Here is a 25,627-nt window from a genome sequence, read left to right as displayed (position 1 = left end):
TTGTTGTTTAGGTTCCTGTTAAAGGTGAGATCATACAGTATTTGTCTTTCACTGCCTGGCTTATTTTGCTTAGCATAATGACAAATACCATATAGTAAAGAATCTTAATGGGCTGTTAAGATATTGGACAAATATCACACTAACTTGCATATTGGGTTACATGCCATCCAGAGATCTTGAGTTGATGTCCATGATGGACATTAGGGCACAGCTAGGTACAACTCTGTAAGCATCTTTTATTCATGGCATGGTGGAATATCAGTGTTTTGGAATCAAAATCTTAAGACTAAATTGTGGTTATATGACTCACTATATTTACTCTTAGACTCTGTGCTTTACTTTAATGGACATAATTTTTCTTGTGCTTAAGATAAGGCAGCAGAATTGATAAGGTTCAAAAATATATGACCTTCCATATGTTAAATCATATTTTATAATTAAAAATTATGCACCAAATATTGTGGATTTTATATAAAATAAGTCTCCTGAACAGCAAAAAACATACATTTGAGAAATCAAAACTATATATAAAGCAACCAAAGAACAAAGAGCATATAACAAGGGCTAATATGGTGATGGGGATCTTTTGGATTACCAACATCAAAAACACACTAGCTATTGTGTCAGTAAAGATGCAAACATTCATAAACAAATATAAGAAAATGTTTTCATTGGTTAGAACTGGGGCATTGCCCATTCACACTTAGACTGAAGTGCAGCTGTAATGAAGCAGCCCACACAGGCTGTTCCTAAGGGTCAGGCTTTCTCAGGGTCTGTCCCTCATCCTGGCTGGTCTGCTCAGCTGTGCAACAGCCAGTTTCCTCTTTCTGTGCTGCTCAATCCCAAAGTGTGGCAGTTACATGCAGAGCTTCAATGTAGCTGAACTCTGCCTCCTGGTTTCTGCCTCATGATTCCTAATCCCTGTCTAGCCCAGAGCCATTGTGCTATGGGATGTTCCACATTGACTCTCCCATGGACAGCAGACCTGATGGCTAGATTGGTCTTAGCAGCTCACTCCTCTGTTGGACGGATCTCATAGCAGACACACCATAGACTGCTGCCCAAAGTGCTGCAATTGGCTTCAGCCTGGGTTCCTAGTCTAATAAAGTAGGGCAGAGAACCTCCAACTTTCCCAGTCCACACTTACCATTGGTATCTCTGCAGTATCTCCATGGTGTTCCCTTCCAAAGTAAACACTTTACAGCTCCATTTATGAAGTAGGTAAGTCCAAAAATCCGGTAAGTGTTTATGTCCTAACAACTTAGTGGCCATTGGAAACAATTAAAAACATAAGTTAAAATAGAAATAATATTTTACTTTATAGTTAAATAACTATCATTTCTCAGTAATGGAAAAATATGCACATTTCCTTAATTCTCATTTCTTGATCCATGTCAATTTTCATTACACATACTTTTTTATCATAGCAACCAGTCAACTCCCTGAAAGAAATACAGTGTGATCTAATGTTGAAAAAATTAATTATCCAAGCCAGAATTTTAGCAGTGTTTCATAGATGTTAAGTATCTTGTGTTTACTTCAAAAGTTGAAAATACCTTGTGGGGACCCCATGAGTTTGCTGTGGCCTTCCGGTGCCCCTCGGTATAGTTGTGAACCACATTATTAAAATAAAGGTGGCAGGTTGCATGATACATAATAATTTACACATGAACTAAACTTGGTATTTTTTTTTCTTAGAAGGAACTAGTGGTCATGGCAGAAATGCAGACTATTAGGGGTAGTCAATCACGTTAATTATGAAGTGTAGGTAACAGTTATAATAAGATTTGTGAGAGAAATTAATTATTGAGGAGTCATCTGTGGAAGAGGGAGGTCAGTCTGAAAAAAATGAATAAAAGTTCTTACCTTGAGATGAGGATAGTAGGTATTTAAAGAGCTCAAGCAAAGTGACATGACTAGAAGGAGTGATCACTGAATGTGGCTTTAAGTGAGATTGCTCTCTCAGGTATGTGAATATTGGGCTATGTTGTAGAGATACTAATGGCAACCTTCTGTAATCTTAGGTACAAAGTGATGAGGATTTGGAACAAACTGCTGTATGTGGGAATAAGAAGTGGTGGCAGAGCTGTTTTGTCTCCCTGGAACTATGCTCCATCAACTGATACTTCTTTTTTTCTCTTCTACAGCTTGATGATCACCCTCTCCAACTATTTCTTTTCCAATATCATGACAATGAAATCACTGAAATATAACTTCTTTTTTAAAAAATCCTCACCTGAGGATATGTTTATTGATTTGAGACAGATAGAGAGAAACAGGGGTGGGAGAGAGAGAGAGAGAGGGAGAAACACTGGTGTGAGGGAGAAAACAGCAATGGATTGCCTCCCATACACACCCAGACTGGGGATTGAGTCCACAATTTAGGTATGTGCCCTGACCAAAAATCAAACCCATAACTTTTAGGTGTATGGGAAGAAACTCCAACCATCTGAACCACCCAGCTGGGGTAAAATATACCATCTTATTATTCCTATAAACAATATTAACTCTTGTTCAGTATTCTCCATAGTGCAAAACCCAACAGGCATTTCTCTTTTATTACCTTATCTAATTTTCAAAACCCTGTCTTCTCTTCTTGTTTCTTTACTCTAGACACACTTTCTTCATCTTCTCTGTAGGCTTCTATTCCTCTGTTAGCTCTTTAAACATACATTTTCTTTATAGCTTAGTGGTAGCCTTCTTCTTACTCTGTAAATATAGCTTATCCTTCCATTAAGTTCTCCTCTTAATTATTAGCCTTTTCTCTAGTCAGGCTCCCAACCCAGGCTCATAAGCAGCTACACTGAAACCATTGCTGTGCCTCAACTGACTTACCACATTCATTTGTGCTTCTGTGCCTTTTCATAATGTGTGTCCTCCCTCCTGGACTGGCCACATCAAGTGTAGAGCCAATCAGTGCACAGTGGAAATGTGTGACCTCTTGTCCAAAAAGTAAAAATTTCAGGAAGGTGCCCTGACTGGTGTGGCCTAGTTGGTTGGGCATCATCTTGCAAAGCCAAAGTTTGCAGGTTCAATTCCTGGTCAGGGCATGTGCTTGGGTTGTGGGTTTGGTCCCCAGCTGGGGTGTGTATGAGAGGCAACCGAATGATGTTTCTCTCTCATGTCAATGTTTCTCTCCCTGTCTTTCTCCCTCCCTTCCCTTCTTCTATGAAAATAAAATTAATAGAAAAGAATTTGAGAAAAATAGAATTTGAGGAATGTGGCATCAGGGCATTAAAGCCAGCACAGGTCTTTTCAAGTGTGACCCCTGTGTGTGTGCACAGGTCACCAACCCTGAAGTCACCCCTGCCTTGACTTGCACTAATCCTTTAGCACTCACCTCAAGTATCCTTGCTTCTAGGAGCTGGCCTGACTACCGCCACTCCAACCCCCATTCTTGGTAAGTGTTTCTTCTCTATGCTCCCACTGCTCTGCAGATCTTGACTCCAGCTTGCCTCACTTCCACTTAGGTACTGGCCTCCTTGACTCCCATCTTGCCTGAACTGTGATATTATTAATAGCAGGGATTGTGTATCTTTGCATCTCCTGCTCTTTGGACCATGCTTGGTAAAACTGAGTCTTTTGTGAATGTAAGTTAAATGAAAAATGTATATAGGACATAGATTTGGACATTGACAAAAAGAGAAAACAAATCTGATGATGTGAGTCTATGGATAACTGTTCAGGAAGCAAAATGGAAAGGAAATTTGTGAGTTGAGGGGAGTCAATATTTCAGTCTAGAACTGGTTGAAAATCAAACAAATCTGACCTCCATCTAGATGACCCTTGTCTAATATATTTGGAAGCTTGCATACAAAATCCCGAATGAGCTGGTGTAGAGTATAACCTTACATTCAGGTTAATCCTACCGAAAACAAAACCAAAAATACAGTATTTGAGATGTGTCCTGTAAAGAACTAAGGTTAGTCCTACTATAAAGGAGGCATGGGATGTAATGAGGAAGAAGAAGTGTGTTGCAGAATCATTCAAAGGGACATCTAGTATGTATTTACACCAGCTGCCCATCTTCTGCCCTACATCTTGTGGGGAGAAGATGTGATAACCAGCATGCCAAACCCATGGTGCTACCACAGACGACTGCACCTGTTTCACATGCAAATGCTGGTATTGTTCAGCCAACAGAGTGGTACAACCAGTGTCAGGATCATCTACACCATGCTTAGAGCATCATGCTGATTCCCTTAATGTTTGGTTTTAATTTAATTCCATAATATGCATTCTCATAAACCTGTGTTCAAAAATATTTTTCATTTGATCATCCTACTATCAATTGGCTGCAACTGAGCCTCTACATTTTTTAATAAAAGAGCATACTGTTGGCAGTAATGCCACAGCAAGAGTCCAGAACACTATGCCAGCATCATCAAATTTCTCAGAGGTGTAGTTTTATGCAACAAATCTGTCTGCAGAACCTAAGGGGGGAAAACAAGCACAGGCAAATGAAAGACTGAGAATTGTTAATATAAAGAATAGTTATAAATTGTGTGCATTATTTGATGCTCTACATAAGAGTATAATTGTTAGAAGATTTTTAATTGTAGAAAATAAAAACAAAATATAGGAAAGAAACAGAAATATATGGCTGTTGAAGGGGTATTTTGTTTTCTCCAGTTAGTCCTGAGTTGAGGTCAGAAACAGGGTAGATGGCCATTGTCGTCCATTTCCTGGCAGTTCTGGAATGATTGTCATGGAGACTGTGGGTCAGACTTCTACACTCATGAGTGCTCTGGCCCTTGTCCATTTGTATATTCAGTCTCTCAATAATAATTGCTCACAAGAAGATATCATAAGTGGCTGGAGTTAAAATTGAAGTACCATAAGGATTTATGATATACTAGAAGAAAATAAATAAAGGGCTTACTGTAGATTTTGAGTGCCCACTATGTTATAAGAACTATGTATGGCACCTATTTTTATATACTTGATAATGAAAAAAATATTATATTATTGACTTTACACTGAGGTGGAGAAATACATTTATAAAATTTGAACAACTTGTCAAGAACATAGAAAGTGGCAGAATAAGGTTTCTAAATGTGTTAGTTTTATATGGTTGAGAGGACTTAACACTACTTTTAATGTTACATATATGTATAATGTAATTCTATTATGAGACTATTGGTCTAAATGATTAAGGTGGTTTAATAATGAGTAACAAATAACCCAACTTAAGCTTTCTACTTTAGGGTAATTAATGTTTATGCACGGGCTGTAGGTTGGACCCAGATGCCTAGGAAAAGCATTAATGAAACTTTCCCAGAGGTTCAGCTTCTTCCTCAGGCTGATGGCTTTTCTCTGTGGCTGCAGGAAGACTAACAAGACTACCAACCCTGAGTGAGGCCATGGCCTTCTTCATCTGTGATGAGAAGGTGGAGACTGAGATACACAACAGAGAGAGGGAGGGAGGCTTTATTACTTTTTTCCTCAGAAGCACTAAGAACCTTTATTTTTCCCCAATGAAAAGAAGGAATGGGTATTGGAGAAGCAACTACAGTGTGCAATATAATAAAAAGAGACAATCTCTTTATATTAGTACTCAAATTATGAAATAGTAAAAAGAACATTGTCAATGATTACATACTTTGTCATCTCACAGCATTATTTTAAAGTAGCAATTTTTAGGACTTATTTTTTAATTTTATGATTTTCTTAAAAGTTCAGGGTATATGATCCTAAATTTTAACTTTTTAATGTTTTAAGAGATTCTGATTAGTAAAGTACATTCCAATGCCAAAAGAAATTGGGAAATAAAGCAAAATTTAATTGTCAATAATATCTGTGTTCAGAGAAACCACAAATAATATTTTTGGTTTTCCAGCCTCTTATATTCACATATTATGTTATTATTTAAAGCGTAAATTGCCAGCTGTGTTTATGTATCCTGACTTTTGTTACAATTCACTAACATTGTAAATTACCTTTATAAAATGTTTTCTTATTTTTCCTACTATCTCTTTTTTTTAAGTAAAGAAAATGGCTATGGAGTTTATTATTTTAAAATAATAATGAGTACTCTAATGTTAATTCCCTTTACGGCCCCTTACTTATTTTTTAAATATATTTTATTGATTATGCTATTACAGTTGTCCCATTCTCCCCTTCACTCCCCTCCACCCTGCACACCCTCTCCCACTCACATTCCTCTGCTTTAGTTCATGTCCATGTGTCATACTTGTAAGTTCTTTAGCTTCTACATTTCCCATACTATTCTTATCCTCCCCCTGTCTATTTTCTACCTACCATTTATGCTACTTATTCTCTGTACCTTTTCCCCCTCTCTCCTCCTCCCACTCCCTTGTTGCTAACCCTCCACGTGATCTCTATTTCTGTGTTTCTGTTCCTGTTCTAGTTGTTTACTTTGTTTTTGTATTAGGTGTGGCTGTTAATAATCGTGAGTTTGCTGTCGTTTTACTATACATGTTTTTGATCTTCTTTTTCTTCTTTCTTAGATAAGTCCCTTTAACATTTCATATAATAAGGGCTTGGTGATGATGAACTCCTTTAACTTGACCTTATCTGAGAAGCACTTTCTCTGCCCTTCCATTCTAAATGAAAGCTTTGCTGGATAGAGCCATCTTGGATGAAGGTCCTTGCCTTTCATGACTTGGAATATTTCTTTCCAGCCCATTCTGGCCTGCAAGGTCCCTTTTGAGAAATCAGCTGATAGTCTGATGGGAACTCATTCGTAGGTAACTGTCTTCTTATCTCTTGCTACATCTAGGACTCTCTCCTTATCTTTAATCTTGGCTAATGTGATTATAATATGCCTTGGTGTGTTGCTCCTTGGGTCCAACTTCTTTGGGAGTCTCTGGGCTTCCCGGACATCCTGGAAGTCTATTTCCTTTGCCAAAATGGGGAATTTCTCCTTTATTATTTGTTCAAATAACTTTTCCACTTGTTGCTCTTCCTCTTCCTCCTCTGGTACCCCTATAATTTGGATGTTGGAATGTTTAAAGGTGTCCTGGAGGTTCCTAAGCCTCTCCTCATTTTTTTGAATTCTTGTTTCTTCATTATTTTCTCTTTGGTTGTTTCTTCCTTCTGGTCCACTCCATTGATTTGAGCCCCATTTTCCTTCCCATCACTATTGGTTCCCTGTGCATTTTCCTTTATTTCACTTAGTGTAGCTTTTATTTTTTTCATTCAATGTGTGACCAGTTTCAACCAATTCTGTGAGCATCCTGATCACCAGTGGTTTAAACTGTGCATCTGATAGGTTGGCTATTTCTTAGTTGTATTTTTTCTGGAGCTTTGATCTTTTCTTTCATTTGGGCCATTTTTTTTTTTTGTCTTGACGTGCCTGTTATGTAGTGAGGGGCAGAGCCTTTGGTGTTCACCAGGGCGGGGCAACTTATGTCACTGCGTTGTGTTGCTGCTTGTGGTGGAGGCGTCCAAGAGTGAACAATGGCACTTGCTTTGCTCTCTGCCGGATTTCAGTCCCTTCCTCAGCTTCCCCCAAGCAAACTGAGCCCTTCTGGTGCTGATTCCCATGTGGGTGCACTTGTGTACATTCTAGAACCTGTGGGTCTCTCCAGCGAACTCTCCTGTGAAGCTGGGAATTTCTCCTAGCACCTCAAACCCCACAGGTGTTTTCAGTCAGTGTTCTGAGGCTTTATTTCCCCATGCTTGGGCACTGAATTGTGTGGTCTGTCTCACTCCCCAGCTTCACCTGGTTTATCTGCATGAGAATGTGAGACCTCCTGGTCCACCAGCTGCCTTGCATGCTGTACTCCTCCACAATCTGCTGCCTTGTTGAGTCCACCTGCAGCCACCACTTGCCTGGGGTCTGCCAGCCACCACTTTCTTTGCCCGGACCCCTCTCCACTCAGCCGCCCAACTCCGCCCCTCCTACTGGTCTGGATGAATGTGTCTATTTTAACTCCTTGGTTGTTGGAGTTCCATACAGTTCAATTTTCCGTCAGTTCTGGTTGTTTTTTGTTTCTAAATTTTTGTTGTCCTTATTTTGGTTGTGCAAGGAGGCACAATATGTCTACCTATACCTTCATCTTGGCCTGGCCAGAAGTCTCTTGTTTTTCCTATTTCTAACCCCTTGAATTGAATGTTCACTTTATTTTATTTCATTCATTCTTATTAAATAGTATTAAATTTTAAGGATGTAGTTTTTTGAAACATAGCTTTGGTCACACTGAATATTTTTGTAGCAAGTCTTTTTTTTGGTGTATAATTAGTTAAGTCTTCAGTTTTAGTCAACCATTTAATCTATATATAATTCACTAAATGTTTAAAGTAAAACTCTAATGTTAGAAAAAAACTGGGTAAAATGTATTGAAGCTTTTGTATCTTTTTAAAACTTTACTAGTAGATTAATTCTCATCAAAAATCAAAACCATTAGTGTAGCAAAAATTTTCATCAAGGGATCCATCTTGAGGTACAACTTTTATATTTATAAACAATTTTAAATTGATTGAATTTTTTTGCAGTGACATTGGTTAATAAAATTATGTAGGTTTCATGTGTACAATTCTGTAATATATGACTTGTATGTTGTACTATGTATTTACCACCCCAAGTCAACTTTGCTTCCATCACCATTTATCCCTCCTTTACACTCTTTTACCTCCAACCACCCCCTTTTTCCTCTGGTAATCACCATGCTGCTGTCTGTGTCTATGAGGGGTTTGTTTGTTTTTTTGCCTTAATATTTTCACTTTTCTCACCCTCTTCCTCTCTGAGAGCTGTCAGTCTGTTTTCTGTATCTATGTGCTGTTTCTATTTTGTTTATTTGTTCATTTTGTTCATTATATTCCACATATCAGTTAAATCATATGGTATTTGTATTTATTTGACTGTCTTATTTCACTTAGCATAATGCTCTCCTGTTCCATCCATCACAAAAGGTAACCATTACCTGTCACAAAAGGTAATACTTCCTTCTTTTTTATAGCTGAGTAGTATTCCATTGTGTAAATGTACCACAGCTTTTTCATCTACTCATCTACTGATGGACACTTTGGCTGTTTCCAAACCTTGGCTAATGTAAATAACACTGTGATGAACATAGGGGGTGTGTATATTCTTTCAAATTAGTGTTTCAGGTTTCTTCGAATATATTTCCAGAAGTGGAATCACTGGATCATTAGGCAGTTTCACTTTAAATTTTTGAGGAAACTCCATACTGCTTTCCACAGTGGCTGCACCAATCTGCTTTCCCACCTACAGTGTATGAAGGTTCCCCTTTCTCCACATCCTATCAACACTTGTTGTTTGTTGAATTATTAATGATAACATTCTGAGAGTGAAATGATATCTCATTGTGGTTTTAATTTGCATTTCTCTGATGATTAGTGATATTGAGCATCTTTTCTTTTTTATTGTTATTCAAGTATAGTTGTATTCATTTTCACCCCACCTCCTACCCTCAAACCTACCCTCTTTGGCTTTGTCCATGTGTCCTTTGTACATGTTCCTTGATGGTCCTTTCCCCATTATCCCTCTCACCCATTCTCTCTGGTAACTGTCAATTTGTTCTTCATTTCAATGTCTCTGGTCATATTTTGCTTGCTTGTCTGTTTTGTTGATTTGTTCCATGTATAGGTGAGATCATATGCCATTTTTCTTTCACTGCCTGGCTTATTTTACTTAGCATAATGCTCTCCAGTTTCATCTATGCTGTTGCGAAGGGTGGGAGCTCCTTCTTTCTTTCTGCTGCATAGTATTCCTTTGTGTAAATGTACCACAGTTTTTTGATCCATTCATTTACTGGTGGCACTTAGGTTGCTTCCAGCACCTGGCTGCTGTAACTTGTACTGCTGTAAACATTAGGGTGCATAGGTTCTTTTTTTTTTTTTTTTTTGGTCAGTGTTGCCTTTTAAAAAATGTAATCCCCATATGCCCTTTATTCAATTTCTCCAATATAACTACAACACAGTGATCAAAAACAGAAAGTAAATGTTAGTAAAATGCTATCCACTAAATCTGCAAACTTTGTTTGAATGTTGTCAATTATCCAACTATTTATTCTTTTTCTGTTCTAGGAGATGATCCTGTACCTCTTTTCCATAGTTATCTTGAGTCTTTAGCTTGCTCCCACCTGGGAGAGTTTATCGCTCTTTCTTTGTGTTTTGGGACTCTGGCATTTGGAAGTGTTCCAGCCAGTTATGTTCTTGAATGCCCCTTAGGTTAGGTTTGGTTGATATTTCTTTGTGGTTAAATTTAGGTTAAATATTTTTTACAGGAATGCCACAGAATTTGTGCTTTTCTTAGTTCATCAAGTCAGGAGGTATATGGTGTTAAATATGTGTCATTATTGGTGATGTTAACTTTGGTCACTTGGATAAAGTACAATTTTAATTTCTCCCTTTGCCATTGTTAAATATTTTATGTAGTGATATTTTTAGAGTATGTAAGTACTCTTGGTCTTTATACTTTTGTCCACTAATTTTAGCATCTTTGATAAATCTTGCCTAAAACAAATTTGACTGTAGTGTTTGTAAATGATGACTTTCTATTTTCATTTCTTCTGCATTCACAGTATATGTTGGAATTACAACCATAAGAAAAAGATTTTCCTTATCCTCCATTTACTTATTTATTGATTATTTATATCAACAGAGACTCACGGATATTTGTTGTATTTTATAGATTATCATACATTATTGTTATTAATTATTTTGTACCTCAAATTGTTGTACATTCTAATTGCATTTCTAAATATTTTGGCCCACATTTTTAATACAGGCTCTTTAGCACAACAATATGTGCTTTTTTCAATTTTTCTAATTTTATTTATCTACTCAAAGTCTACTAGTAACAATGAAATAAATATCTGCAATTATGTGGTACAGTTTAACAAAACCTATTGTTCTGCACTTAGAGATTTCCAAAGTGTTATAAAAAGTGCAGTGAGTTATTAACATGTATGTAGTTTCTTTATTTCAATGATCTTGACTCACTAGTTCCTTCTATATCTGTAAAAATTAATATTACCCATTCCTCCAAAAAAGGCATTAAAGCACTAGAAAATTATACATAAATCTGACCCATTCATATTAGCTTTAATCAGAATTATATAATCTGCAATATAAGAAAAATAGAATCTAATAATACTCAAAAACATTTAATGTGAATTGTAAAACATTTACCAATAGGAAAAGTTCTCATTATTTTTTAAAAGTTTATTGCCTCAAACACTATTGTATCTGGCAATAATATTATGACCTCTGCTTTGTTTTTATTTTCATTTTCTTTTAGTTTTCACATTTCTTCATTTTCCTATGTTGATGCAATTTTCTGCTTAAAATTCTAGTGGTCATTTTCATAAGAGAAAACACATCTTTACACATCTTTACACATCTACACTTATGTCACCATTTAAGAGTTCCTTATGTTTGTTTCTGACAAATTACTATCAGTCAATATACAAACAATTTATGGTGGGTGATGATAATGGACCTGGGTAGGATATGATTTGAGGGTTATAATGCAAACTCAGCTAATGTTGGTCTTGACTAATAAATCAACATCTAATGCTCTGCTATCAAATACTAATTAATTCTTTCTTTCCTCCCTCATATTAATTTAGTGTCATTCCAGGTCTTTAGGGGAGAGTGCTTGCAGCTTTCAGCAGGAACACTCTTATGCCTTGCCAGAGATTTTTATTAATTGCTGTAAATGTAGGGATTTTGGACAATGAAATTTAGAAAAGAAAGATGAGTCTGGAAGACAGTTCTCCCTTTTGGCAAGTATGATATTTTAGAATCTCAATAAATCTTTGTACCTAATAGAACTGGAAGTAATTTTTTCTCATCTGTTTTACTACCCAGATATTCTGATAATCCTCTTACAAGGACTCATATTAGCAACAACTTCAAAATACAAAATAGAATAAGTGCAACAAATTAGTTCAGTAACCATAGTCATAATAGTATATATCATTCTGATGATAAAGACAATATTTGTACATAATCTATATTCACACATAGCTAAAATATCCATTTCAATATTTTAAAATTCTGCTAGCCAGGTGACTTTTTTTCATATAATTACAAGCATCTGTTTTGGATATTTCACTTTTTTTCTGAGTTTATTTGTTTAAAAGACCACTGAAAAGTCATATGATGAAATCTCTTTTAATAATATGGTATTGTGAGAAATTAAATAGAAGGTCAGGGTGCTATGAAGCTTGAATGGCTGATAGCTAGATACTCTCTTTGTATCTTCTTCCATGTGTATTAGAGAAGAGATGAAACTAAATGTCATAAGGGAAAGAAGACCCAATGCATGGTAAATCCTGCTTCAGATGCCTGCCTGGATCTACAGTAATGCCATTTCTCTGAGTCCACTGCCAAAGCCATATGTAGCTCAAGACTAGGAGCTGAGCAGAGTGGATTACTTTTCTTCTGAAAGGTAATGAAGGATTACTTCCAGGGAAAGGGGTAGTTTACCCAGTAACTTGGGTCAGGAACATGAAAACTCTGAGTTGGTCTGTCTTTCCAAACTAATACTAGCTTTTGGGCATGAAGATTTTTCATTCCTTATTGAACTTTTTCAAACAGTTTAGAATTTCAGAAATGCATGGAAGAGTTTAGACATCATGACATGCTTGGAAAGGACCCCCTACTTCAGTGTAGATCTGGAGTGAACTCAGGAGCCTGAAGGGCCTGCTGATGAGGAGGGGAATGAGTCAGACTCCTGCAGTCAGCCCTTTATGTGGGTCTGGGAGCTTTGGAGTTCAATGTCCAACCTACCTAGGGCTGGTTCGGTGAAGCTATTCAGGTCACACTCAGGACCCATTGCTCCCTTAGGATTGGTAAACCAAGAGGGGGAAAAGTACTTAAAATGATGCTGTATAAACGATATGCTGAAAGAAATATAGGTGTTTGGGGAAACAATATTATTTTATCACCACCAAGACAGCATTTAGCATACTGCAAGAAGTAAAGCAGATTCCAAATGCATTAAAAGTATGAACAGGGGAAAAACACACCTACTCAGCAAATTGAGTTCAATGTGTGCAAAGTTCAAAGAAAGATAAACAGTGGTAAAAATTTCTGGTCAAAGGTCACCATGCTCTTAAATGACAAGCTGCCAAAGGTGAGTGTAGGACTACACTTTGCTAGAAACTGTTCATTTAAAAAATAGATGCTCAGATAAATCAATTCCATTAGGAACCTTGAGAAAGGCAGGGAAAAAAAAACATAAAACACAGATCAATCTTTCTTTTAGGTTTTAGTTTAGATTACTAGACATGAAAATATGTGAGAATGTTTTACCTTTTAGCTTCTATTTTATTAGCGAAGTTGAATATACGAGTTCCTAAGACTTTACACAGAATTACGTAGATTGGGTATATGTGTTGTTATTTCTAAATACCCATTGAATTTTGGTACCTACACAACAACATTTTTTTATTTTTTTGGAATTCCTACAAGTATACAATTATACATCAAAACAATTCTTGTCTCTAAAGAGAGTTCTCTTCAAATCTAATTTTATTAAGCAAGTATTAATATTTCCAGCACCTGTAGGTTATATTAAAAACAGAGTCTCCTGTGGGAAATGTTAGTTCACAAAGTCTTATGTTCATGATTTTAAACTGCACTTTAAAAGTGACATATAGCCCTGGCTGGTATAGCTCAGTAGATTGAGCACGGGCTGTGAAGCAAAGGGTGACAGGTTTGATTCCTAGTTGGGGCGCATGCCTGGGTTGCAGGCCAGGTCCCCAGTAGGGGGCATGTGAGACGCAACCACCCACTAGTGTTTCTCTCCCTCTCTTTCCCCTTCCCTTCCCTTCTCTCTAAAAATAAATAAGTAAAATCTCTTAAAAAGTAAATAAAATAAAATAAAATAAAATAAAATAAAAGTGACATATAAGATACATTGTTAAAATTATTATCATCCATGTCCCAATCCTCTCATTTATTTTGGATCGTTTTTACAATTTAGTACTAAATGCCCTGTGATAGAGATATTTGTATTCTTGTCATTTTTCATACCAGGGTGGAAGGGATTTGCAGTTAGTATCCTTGTTTCATTTTTTTTTTCTATGGACCTACAGAAGCATCTCACCAGATGTTCTTTAATGATAATGGGTTTTAAGAGAAATGAAGAGTTTCTATTCATATAAGCACAGGAAACTGTGTTAAGAAAATTGAAACAATTTAATATCTTATGATTCTTCAAAGGTTAGATAGGTTTTGATTTGAACCCCAAATATATTGGGTTGCCCATTAAAGTATTTTTTGTTGACGTCACAATAAAGATATTGACTATTTCCTCATCCTACAAGACCCTCTGTGTCCCAATCTCTCATTTCCCTTCTCCTTCCAAACCTAGGCAATCATTGCTTTGCTTTCTGTAAATACAAAATAGTTTTGCCAGTTTCAGAATATAATACCAATGATAACATATCCCCTTGTCTGTCTTCCTTCACTGATTAAAGTGTTTTGATATATATATTATTAATAAAAAATAAGATACTCACTTTGATTGACTAGTACTATCTTATTGGTAACTAGACCACAGTCTGTCAATCCATTCTTCTGTTAGTGGACTTTTGGGTTGATTTCAGTTTAGTGTGTAAAGTATGAAGTTACTTGGTATGAGTCTTTATTGACATGTTTTCATTTTGCTTTGATTAATGCTAAAGGGTAGAATTCTTGAATCACATGCTCAGTATATGTTTAACTTTTGAGAAATTTAAAAATCATTTTCTATTCCCATCAGCAATGTATGAAATTTCCCATTTCACATCCTTATTAGCATGTAGTGCTTTTTTCATTTTAGCCATTCATTTGTGCGGGAATATTTTTTCCAGTTTTCTATTTTTCAGTTCTATTATTGCCACTTGAAATGGAAAGAAAAGCTTTGTTTTTACTTCTTGTTAGTATTTATCATTTCCTATTCACTGAAAACATGCCTTTATTTATTAAAATACATACAATGGCTGCTTTAAAATTATTGTCTGTTAGTTGACACATCTGGTTCATCTCAGGATCAGACTCTTGATTTCCATTCCTTCTGAAAATGTGTCCTACTTTCTGTGTTCTTCCTATGTCTGTGAATGTTGGGTTCTATCTTGGGTATTATGAATATTAACTCCTAGATTAACTTCTGTATTCTGATCATTAATTTCTGGATCTTGAATGTTAACTTCTGGATTAACATTATGAATTCTGTTACATTTCTTTGATGAATTTCATACATTTTACCAGATACTTTTCTTGGTTGCGTTTAGAGTTACAAACTATTCCTTGAGAGGCAGCTCAGGTCTTAGCTCAGATCATTTGTCAATAGCTGAGATGCTTTCAGTTCATCCTACACTTTCAGGTTCAGGGGTCAGCAGAGATGTGGGTGGAAGGGTTTGAGTGATACCCTGTCTAGCTCTTTCTCTTGTAGGATTTCCCCTGTGTCTTCAGTAGTCAATGTTTCCCAACCTCACTGTTCTGCTTGGGTGTCCCTGGCCAGGAATCCTGTGAGTGTTTTCCATTCTTGCCACCCTATTACTACTGTGCAGGCCAGAGAGACTACACTTGGCTCCAGGCTAAAAGCAAAAGAATCTTTATAGCTCCCAGTCTCCAGTCCTTTCATAAAGTGTGCACACCTCGCTGGTCTTCCTGCTTCTGTTTATTCTTCAGTAATTGTAGGTAGTTGCTTTTTGTTTTCTGTCCAAGATTTGTAGTTGTTTTTTCAGAGGATTATGTGATAGGGACTTAGTCTGCAATACTTAGAAGCAAACATCCATCAATGTTGTAGCTTATGTTTTCACTGTCATTTAATGAAAAGAATTTATTAATTTGAATGGACACCAATATATCATTTTTTTCACTTTATGATTGACTATCACTTTTTATGTGCTATTTATCTAGTCCTGGTAACTCAACTTTCTTTTTATATTTTCTTCCAAAACATTCAATACTTAACTTTCTCATTTAGAAAAATTAACCAGAATAATTTTTACATGTGTGAGTTATTCATCACAATTTTTAACCAGTAAAAATACTTTGATATGAGTTTGAATTTTTTATTTTAATATACAGAATTAAGGAGCTACATTTCAACTTAGCTAAGTAACTCCACAGAAAAAAATCCAAGTAAATGCTAGATAAAACCCCAGAAATTTTAAAATTTACTTATGATTAAAACTAACTCAAATATCTTCACATTAGCTACAAGAATAAAACAATCAGTTGTCAGCAATTAATCAGATTCTTAGTGAAAGTACCAACTATTTAGACTGTTAAAATGACATCAACAAAAATGTTTTGATCAAATTCACTTTTCTCAGGCAACTAAATTAAGTTTCTCAAGTCAAGCATGTAATTAAAATCCTTTCCTTTCTGGTATATATACTTTACCCATTAAGCATGCTTGAAATAGTTCTTATTTTGTCATTTTAAATAGAAGAGTACTTTAGTCCCTTCCCTTTATGATGAAGCTTTAAGTACATAAAATTTTAACAACAAATCTAGATACTTTTATTCACTGTATCTTAAAATAAATAAAATTATATTAAGTCTACATGCTTAAGGTATATATTTAAAATACTCCATAGTTTCTGTTGCTTCTCTAATTATCTTTTTAGATAACTTTTTCTGTATAAAACAGAAGAAGATAAAGAGAAAAGAGTGAAAATAAGCACTTGAAAATAGAACAAATAATTAGAAAGTAAAAATGTAATGATAGGTATTTCAAAGAATAAACAAAACCACAATTTAAGTAAAATTTAAACTAATTATTTATTGATATTTTTAACAAGTTCAGTTTTAGAAAATATTATTTTCCATAGAACTTTGTCCCCAAATATAATATTTTTCAAAATGTGATTAATGCTGTTGATTGTATTATAGTCTCCTACGTTGTCCTGATAAGGAATGTTACCCCTAGGTATATACAGTACTTTGATAAAATAACCCAGGCAGTATACATGCGTGTCCACTATAACTGTTGAAGTTTATCTTCATAATTCATTTTGATTAGGAAAAAAATAGAAATTGGAACACATTTCAATACTACTATTACAATTTGAACATCTAGAGATACCTGTACATTATCATTGATTACTGAATACATTACAAGTGGGATTAAAAAGTAAAACCAATAAAATGTGGTTAAATATAGTTGAATAACACAAGTTATAAGTGATAAATGGATAAGTTGCCACTCACTATGGACCTATTTTATATGATCTACTTCATATGCATGTTATCCTTTTCCCTTACATCTATATTTCTTTTTCTAATTTAGTTATGAAAAAGATGATAAATTTCTTATGTCAACTTGACTGGACCACAGAGTGCCCAGATGTGTGGTCAGACATAATTCTGGATGTTTTTGTGAGGCTGTTTTTGGATTACATTAACATTTGAATCAGTAGACTGAGTCAAAGAGGTCACCTTCTTCTGTGTGGGTGGGCCTCATCCAATCAGTTGAAGGCCAGAACAGAAAAAAAGGCCAACCTTTTGCCAAACAAGAGAGAATTCCTCCTACCAGCCTTCAAACTTGGAAAGGTTTTCTTTTGTGTGTTTGCTTGTTTTACTAGCTTGCAGTGAAACAATAGTTTTCTCTTGGGTCAGGAGCCTGCCCACCTTATACTGGAGCTACAAAATCAGCTTCCTTGGGTCTGCAGCTTGTTGACTCACCTTGCAGATTTTGAGACCTGTCAGCCTCCATAATCACATTAGATCATCCCTTATAATAAATCTCATATGTTTTTATTAGTGTTAAAGAAAGACATTACTGGCTTGCCCGCCCTGGCTGGAAAGCAGAATTGGAGCATGGCTGGACTGAAAAAAACGAGCAGACCTGAAGCTGCAGACTGAAAGCTGGTCTGATGTATTTTCTGCTGCTGTAGTGAGAGAAGCATTTGCTTAGCAGTCGGTGTCAGAGGATGCAGGAGAAGGCCTGCTGCTTGAGGAGCTGGTGTCAGGTAAACCAGTTTCAGTTTATACCATTATTGGGACCCCTGATTACATCAATAATTTGTAGTGCTTGGTCTCTTTCTGCCCCTATGCCCTTGACCTTTGTTGCCAGACGCAGTACATGGAAGATGGGTTTGGCCATGGATTTGGCCATGGATTTGGCCAAATGGATTTGGCCAAATTTGGTCATGGATTTGCCATGAGTTTGGCAGCCAGTTTTTCTGTGACAGAAGTGAGGTAGCCAGATGACCTGACCTCCCAGGAGCCCCGTGAACTGATGGAGCTGTTCAACGGTACACTGCACGGTGTCCTCTGAGTAACTCTGCCCACTGCCCTGTCCCATCACCAAGTTTGCTAAGGCAGAGGTTGGGGGGGGGGCGGCCGGCTATGTGTGTCTGTTTGGAGGAGGCAGTTGGCTGCTTCCTTACCTTGTCTGGAACACCTCTGGCTCCCTAGCTCCCATGTGTTCCATAGCCTCCAGCATACCTCCCAAATCCCCAGCTCTCACCAGAAGCAGCACCTTCTCCAGTGCCAGGAGAACCTGCTCTCAGCTGCCCAGATTCCATGGGACAACATAATTGCCTTGTGCATTAATCACAAGCTGAGGCACTGGATGCTCTCCCCAACCCTCATCCCACCCCACCCCACCCCCAACCTTCCTTCCCATCACTTCAGAGGTGCTGAGTAAAGATAAGATATATGTATATATTTTAAAAAATCATTTGAAGAAATATAATATGCCTTTGTCGTGAGAACAGGCCAGAATGCAGATGAAGAGAGAGCAACATCTGAGTCAGGGGAGTTTGTGGATAAAGTCTTTTCATGTTTCTGCAAACAGTGTTCCTACTCTATTATATCATGGACACCATAGAGGGAAGAGGGCCATGGAACACACTGGAAATGGGAAGATTCCCAATGTGGAGGATCTGAGGCGTGGAGCTCCTGGCCCAGTGCCTGTTCAGCTGTGTTCAGGAGAGCAAGAGATTAGAAGATCAGCCTCAGCAGTGATTGAAGACTCAAGAGCATTTACAGATTTAGCTTCCCTTCCCCTCTACTTTCCTTAGGCTCTGGTGTCTACAATTTAGACTCTGGAAGCTGTGATGAAAACATCTGCACCTGCTAGCTCTCAGTATGAAAGGGTAGGGGAGCAACTGCAGCTATCAGAGGAAACAGGGACATCTCTGTCCCAACCTGAAGCACCTAGGAAATCTGATCCCAAGTCCAAGGAAAGAGGAGGCTGCCTCTGAGCTCCCTGTCTCTGCACTGCTGGATATGGTAGACATTTGAGCTGTCTGACCCAAGAGCAGGAGGATCTTTCCAGAAGATGTTCTGTTTTTATTCAAAATAATATTATTCTCAGATGCCTGATGCTCTGGTGGAAATGTGTTTATTAATCATGCAAATAAACCATTTGAATGCCAAAAAAAGTGACATTGTATAAAAATAAGGGGGCAGTTCTTCAAGGAAACATTACAATCCACAATGAATATGTATGTACTAATAGAGCATCATAATATATAAAGAAAAAACTGATAGAACTATAAGGAAAAGTAGATAAATACATTGTCATATTGGAGATTTCAACACACCTCTATTGGTATTTGACAGACAATGCAGGCACCAAATCAGTAAGGTTATAGTTGAATAGCACAATCAATCAACTGGATTTCAACAGCAGATTACACTTTTTTTTTCAAACTCACATAGACAGACAGATCATACTCTATGGTACAAAACACAAAGATAGACCATATTTTATGGTATAAAACATACCTTAGCAAATATAAAAGAATAGAAGTCATACAAAGTAGGGTCTCATAACACAATGAGATTGAGCTGGAAGTTAATATCAGAGAGATGGCTGGAAAAACATAAAATATCAGAAATCAAACAACACAGCTGTAAATAATACAGGAGTCAAAGAAGTCTTAAGAGAGTTAAAAATATTTTAAACTTAATAAAAGATTTTCAGTTTTAAACTGAAATTTAAATTCAAAAATAAAACATCAAAATTTGTAGGATGCAGTAAAAGCAATACTTAGAAGGAAACTTTGAGCATTGAATGCATATATCAGAAAAAAGGTAGATCTAAAATCAATAACTTAAGCTTCTACTTTTTGAATCTAGAGAAAAAAGAGGAATATAAATCTAAAAAGAACAGAAGAAAAGAAAAATTAAAGTGAAAATGAATGAAGCTAAAATCAAGAAAACATAGAAAATCAATTAAATAAAACCCTGGTTATTTGAAAAGATAAATAAAATGGTAATCTCCTAACAAGGAAAAAAGAAAAAAACTAAACAAAAAAAGAGAAAATATAAAAAATTCTAATATCAAATACAAAATCAGGGCCATCACTAATGAATCCATGAACATAAAAAAAGTAATAAAGGAACATTGTTAACAACTCTATGACCTAAAATTTTATAGCTTCAATGCAATGTATCAATTTTTTGAAAGAGATAGTCTATCAAATAACCCACAAAGACATGTTGTTGGAAAACCACTTAGATCCCCAACTGGACTATTCACACTTATGAGAATTGCCAGGATTTTCTCAGCCATCTTCTCTCTGAGCATTTTCTCTCCTTCAGTCACTTTCTCCTCACCAAAAATTCCAACTTGAACATTAGACTCCTTTCTCTACTATATGTTTCTCTTAATACATCTTCGTATTTTCAAACTATTGTGTCTTTTCTTCCATTCTAAATAATTTTCAAGCATGCACTGTATCTCGTTAATTCTTTATGAATTTAAGTCTCAACTGCTATAATACCTATTGGTTTAAAAAATTCAGTCATTTCATTTTTTCAGCTTTAGATTTAAATTTGGTTATTTTAAAAATGTATTCTATATGATCTCACCTTTAACAGGAACCTAAAGAACAAAACAAAGAAACAAGCAAAATATAACCAAAGACACTGAAATAGAGAACAGTCTGACAGTATTCAGAGGAGAGAGGAGAGTGAATTTCAGGGGAATTTCAGGGGAAAAGGGGAAGAGTTTACAGGAAGAAGTATAAAGGACACATGGACAAAAACTAGGGGCGGATGGAAATGGGAGGGAGGAAGGGAAGGCTGGGTGGGTGGGTTGGGATGGGAGTAAAAAAGATAGAAAATTGTACTACAACAACAATTAAAATAAAAACTAAAAAAAAGAAAAATGTATTCCATTGTTCTTATATTCTCTTGCTGATTAATCATTTTTAATAACCGCTTCAGCTTGCTCTTCTCTGTGTGTTGTGATCATTTCTTTTTAACTGTAATATCAACTTTATTACAAGTTTACCTGTGAGAATATTCTGCAGAGTGGGCAAAGTGCCATTTCTCAAAAAGTATTTGCATTTTTTCTAGGTGTACTATAAATCTGGGACCACAGTAAATTAATTTATCTTTTACAGGTGTTTTGTTTATGTATAGATAGGTTATATGAACATAGCCATTTATATCATAGGTGGGTCAGTTTTTCTTATGAATTTTAAGAAGAAATTTTATTTTTCCTCCTTCTGGGCCCAGACCCTTTTCTGTTTGAGTCTGTGGGCCCAGGTGTCTCCGGAGCACCATTACTGAGGTGTAAACTTCTGGGTCCTATTAGACTCTACACTCTGGTCATTCCTTTCTTTATTTTCAGTTTTTAAATCAAAGCTCATGCACACCAGGTTTCATCAGATGTTTAAGAGCGAAATCCAGATTTAATATTTCATTTTTCTCTTGAATTCTCATTTTTAATTTGTTTTCAGCTTTTCAAAATGCCTTACTTTTTTTGATAGCTGAATAATGCAATGTGTATGTATGTGGGTGTGTGTTTAAATTTTCTTCCAGCATATTTAGCTGTTTTCAGTGGAATGGTTTTTGTCAGGATTATCTGACAGCTATCCTTTCTCCTCTACTTCTTTTTTTATGACATTCTTCCCTATTTTCCTGAGCTTCCCATGTAAACTGGCCTATCCTTCCAGTGATGGATCAATGCTTCACATTATTTCTTTTGGCCCTCCATCAAACTGAACTTTCTTAGCATTTCCAGACAAGATAAACTAATCCATACAATGAAATTGCAAGTAAAAATATTAGTATAATCACATAAAGAGAGATTGGCTAGGATTCAAATCCATAGGTTCAGTTGTGTGCTTTAGACAGGGTCTTTTCATCTCCACAGAGCTCTCACACCTTTTCCCCCATAAAATTAGGGCAGGAGGATCGTAAGAGATATGAGTGAATCTGTTTTATTATATGCAATTCACTCATGCAATTCATTATTACAAGCTATAATGTTTCTTAACTAAATATTTTGTATTACCTAAAATGATATGAGCCAAAGCCATAAATTAAAGGAAGAATTTTAAGGAGTTATGAGCATTAGTGAGGAAGGATTGTTTTTTTAAAAATCACTGGATGTTTTCTTAATGCCTCTCTGAGTCAATATTTAGGATCTGTATGCCTTATTTTGCTTGCTGATACACTTGTAAAGAACATGTTTTACACCATAAATGCATCTGTCTTAGCAAATATTTGAAAAAGGCAACAAAGAAAATCTCTGTAATGTAGCTTCCTCCTCATCAGTGCTGAAATGAATCAGAAACCACAGTTAGTTTTATTCCCAAAATTTTTATAATAGCAGGACAGCTGCTCAGTATAACTTTCCCTGTTGCTTTTCAATTTATGGTACATAAGATAAAATGAATTTGGAAGAAAAGGCCAAGAGGCTAGTGCATGAATTTTATGAAATTTAATTTGGCTGTATCAGGGGCATATTTTTCATTGCAGCATTTTCAGTCTCATGGACACTGCCTTTGAGCCAGGTAACAGTTCACCCATCTAGTTTAAGGTAAAATTTAAAAAATAAGCTGTAAAACAATTATTATCTGAAAAGCTGATTTTAAAATTCCCTTTATTTTTTCATTAGGAAAAAGTATGGCTTATGTTTTGTTAAACCCATTACTTACATTGATCATTTTGATACTGAAGTTTAGTTTTTCAAATCAAATATTCTACCATTAAGAATTGAAATATTCAGCTTTTCCTGCCTGGATGCTTGAAGATTTGCCACCATCATGAACAACACAGTGACCATCCAGACCAGCAAGTCCATGATCAATAGACTCCTCAGTGTAAACAAATAGTCATCTAAGTCCTTTATCCTGAGAAAGCAAGAGGACCTAAGACAGAAATTCGGGAAAAACTAGGCAAAATGTATAAGACAACACCAGATGTCATCTTTGTATTTAGATGCAGAACCCATTTTTGTGGTGGTAGTACAACTAACTGACTTTGGCATGATTTATGATTCCTGGATTATGCAAAAAAAATGAACCTACATGCAGACTTGAAAGAAATGGCCTGTATGAGAAGTAAAAGATCTCCAGAAAAACAGCTACAGAAATGCAAAGAACAGAATGAAGGAAGTCAGGATGCTGAAAGGGCAGATGCTGGTACTGGCAAAAAGTGATCTGGAAGCTGGACAACAGAAGGAGTTAGATTCTTTAGTGACATTATTTGTAGTGATTGTGCAGATTTTTCATGAGCAGAGTAATAAACTAAGAACTTAAAAAAAGAAGTGAAATATTCAAATATATCAATATTAGTTTTTGCAGGAAAATCCAATCTCTTTTACCATGATGTTAGATGTTAAAATATAAGAAAATTTACAACTGAGGATATTGAAGCTGGAGAAATAGACATTTGTTCAGGTGTGTAAATGAAAATCAACCTAACAATGGGATATTGAGTGTATTAATGTCATGTTTCAGATTGATAAATTCTAATTATAAATACATGATTTCTATTTTTTGTATTTGTAAATAATGGCCTAAAGTAAAAAGGTAGTAGCTGGTAAAGATCAGGTTAGACCACTAATTCCTTTTCTTGAAGTGATTTCAGAGAGATTTACATTATTTATTATGTTTAAAAAGCCAAACTTTAATTTCAGCTGGCCCTAACACCTGGTTTTTAAGCACTTTTTTTTTTTTTTGGTAGGATGATAAGCATTTTGAAATTCAGAAAGCTTCATTCCATGAATTTTAACTGTGGGTGGATCTCAGAATACTGATACAAGTGTGCTGAGAAATTACATTAACATCGGGGTCCTAAGACTTATCTCCCTTTTAAAAAGAATCACATCTTTAATTACTATTTGTTCAGAACACTTTGAACATTTTAGCAGCAGAGCAAAAGGGCTAATTGATAGGAAAAAATATCTCAATCCATGTCCTATTTTCATAGGACATAAGATCATCATTCAGATTTGAAGTGAGAAAACTTTTTTAAACAGGAGCCAACAGCAACATCTGTGCACAACTAATCCTGAACCTGAACCAACTCTTTTCCATATTTTAGAATGTGCACATTTCCTCTCATCATGTTTTTCATTTCATCGTCTCCTGCAGCCAAGCACAGTGAGAAGGACTACTTTGTAATCATTTTGATTTATCTATAAGCAGGTCATTTGCAAAATCCCTTAAGAACTCATCCTCATAGATTTGTAGCTCAATTAAGTGGATTTAATTAGTGTAGATAGACTGGCTGAAGAAACATATAAGGTTTAAATCCCAAAAGATCCTTGAATTTCATGCAGTATTTTTTTTAATTATAAAGTCTCATTTTCTTACACTGATATATTTTCTTCAAAACATTTGGAAAGGGAACTATGTATTTGAGGAACACTGTGACCACACTGTAATTTTAAAGCCCCAAATTTTCTCCATATTCTCTCTTTCAGGCACACAGGTGTAGGGTTAATACATACAGTAAATATCCTCATCATTTAATGTCTCAAAGACTGAAAACTCTTTTAGCCAGATGACAGGAGACAAAGCTCTTCTGTTGCCACCACCTCAGGTATTTCTGAGGTGTATAAAAATAATGGGACCTAATGAGCCCTTGAGATGGTATCTGTTCTCAGACAAAGCAGTAACGTTGATATGCATTACCTAATATGATTCTCAACATTACCCTATGAATAAGGTCTCAAGAAAACAAAGGCTGCAGTATCAAAAAAAAGAGAAAGAAAGAAAAGTAGAAGAGAAAGAGGGAGAAAGGAGGCAAAGAGTGGAAGAAAAACTTGATCAAGAGCATGTAACCATCATGGGACATGTTAAACTTAAGTTATCTAAGGTTACGTCAATGCTAGAATTGCCAGAAAGAATGATTGTGTGGTTTTTCTGGCATACAGACCCATACTATTTGCCACTTTTGCTATATCCCAGGGTCTTGGGGAAGAGATGATGAGATTCCCTTTGCCATTTGGATACACAGCAAGATATATTTCCTTGCCCCTCCATGCAGTTAGTTGCGGTTATGTAAGTGAGTTTTTGCCAGTAGAATATGTTGTCACTTTATCATCTGTCCACTGAAACCTTTCTCACAAAATCTTCACCCTCTCTTCCCATTTGATGGTCGAATAAAGGGTTCAGAGGCCAGGAGAAAGCAACGCCACATGGGAGAAAAAAAATATGGGGCTCTGAAACATCACACAGATGCTGTCCTGAAAGTAAGTGCCTGAAGACTGACATTAACAGGAAGTAAGCTTCTGTTGCATGAAACTGCTGGACATTGGGAGTTGTTTGTTAGTGCAGCTAGCTCAGCCTGGCTAATGCAAACTGAAGTAAATGGACCAGCCTCACTGTCTCACCCTTGTCTAGCCACACTTCCACTCCCATTTTTCCTATTTGACAATTAACTTTAATCAGGTCAGCTAAACCCCACCAATGTGTTAGCTACTCACAGATAACAATGC

The sequence above is a fragment of the Phyllostomus hastatus genome, unplaced genomic scaffold (assembly GCF_019186645.2).
Source record: "Phyllostomus hastatus isolate PE091 unplaced genomic scaffold, TTU_PhHast_1.1 phas_scaffold_39, whole genome shotgun sequence".
NCBI classification, from domain to species: Eukaryota; Metazoa; Chordata; class Mammalia; order Chiroptera; family Phyllostomidae; genus Phyllostomus; species Phyllostomus hastatus.
Note: the sequence above shows the minus strand (reverse complement) of the source record.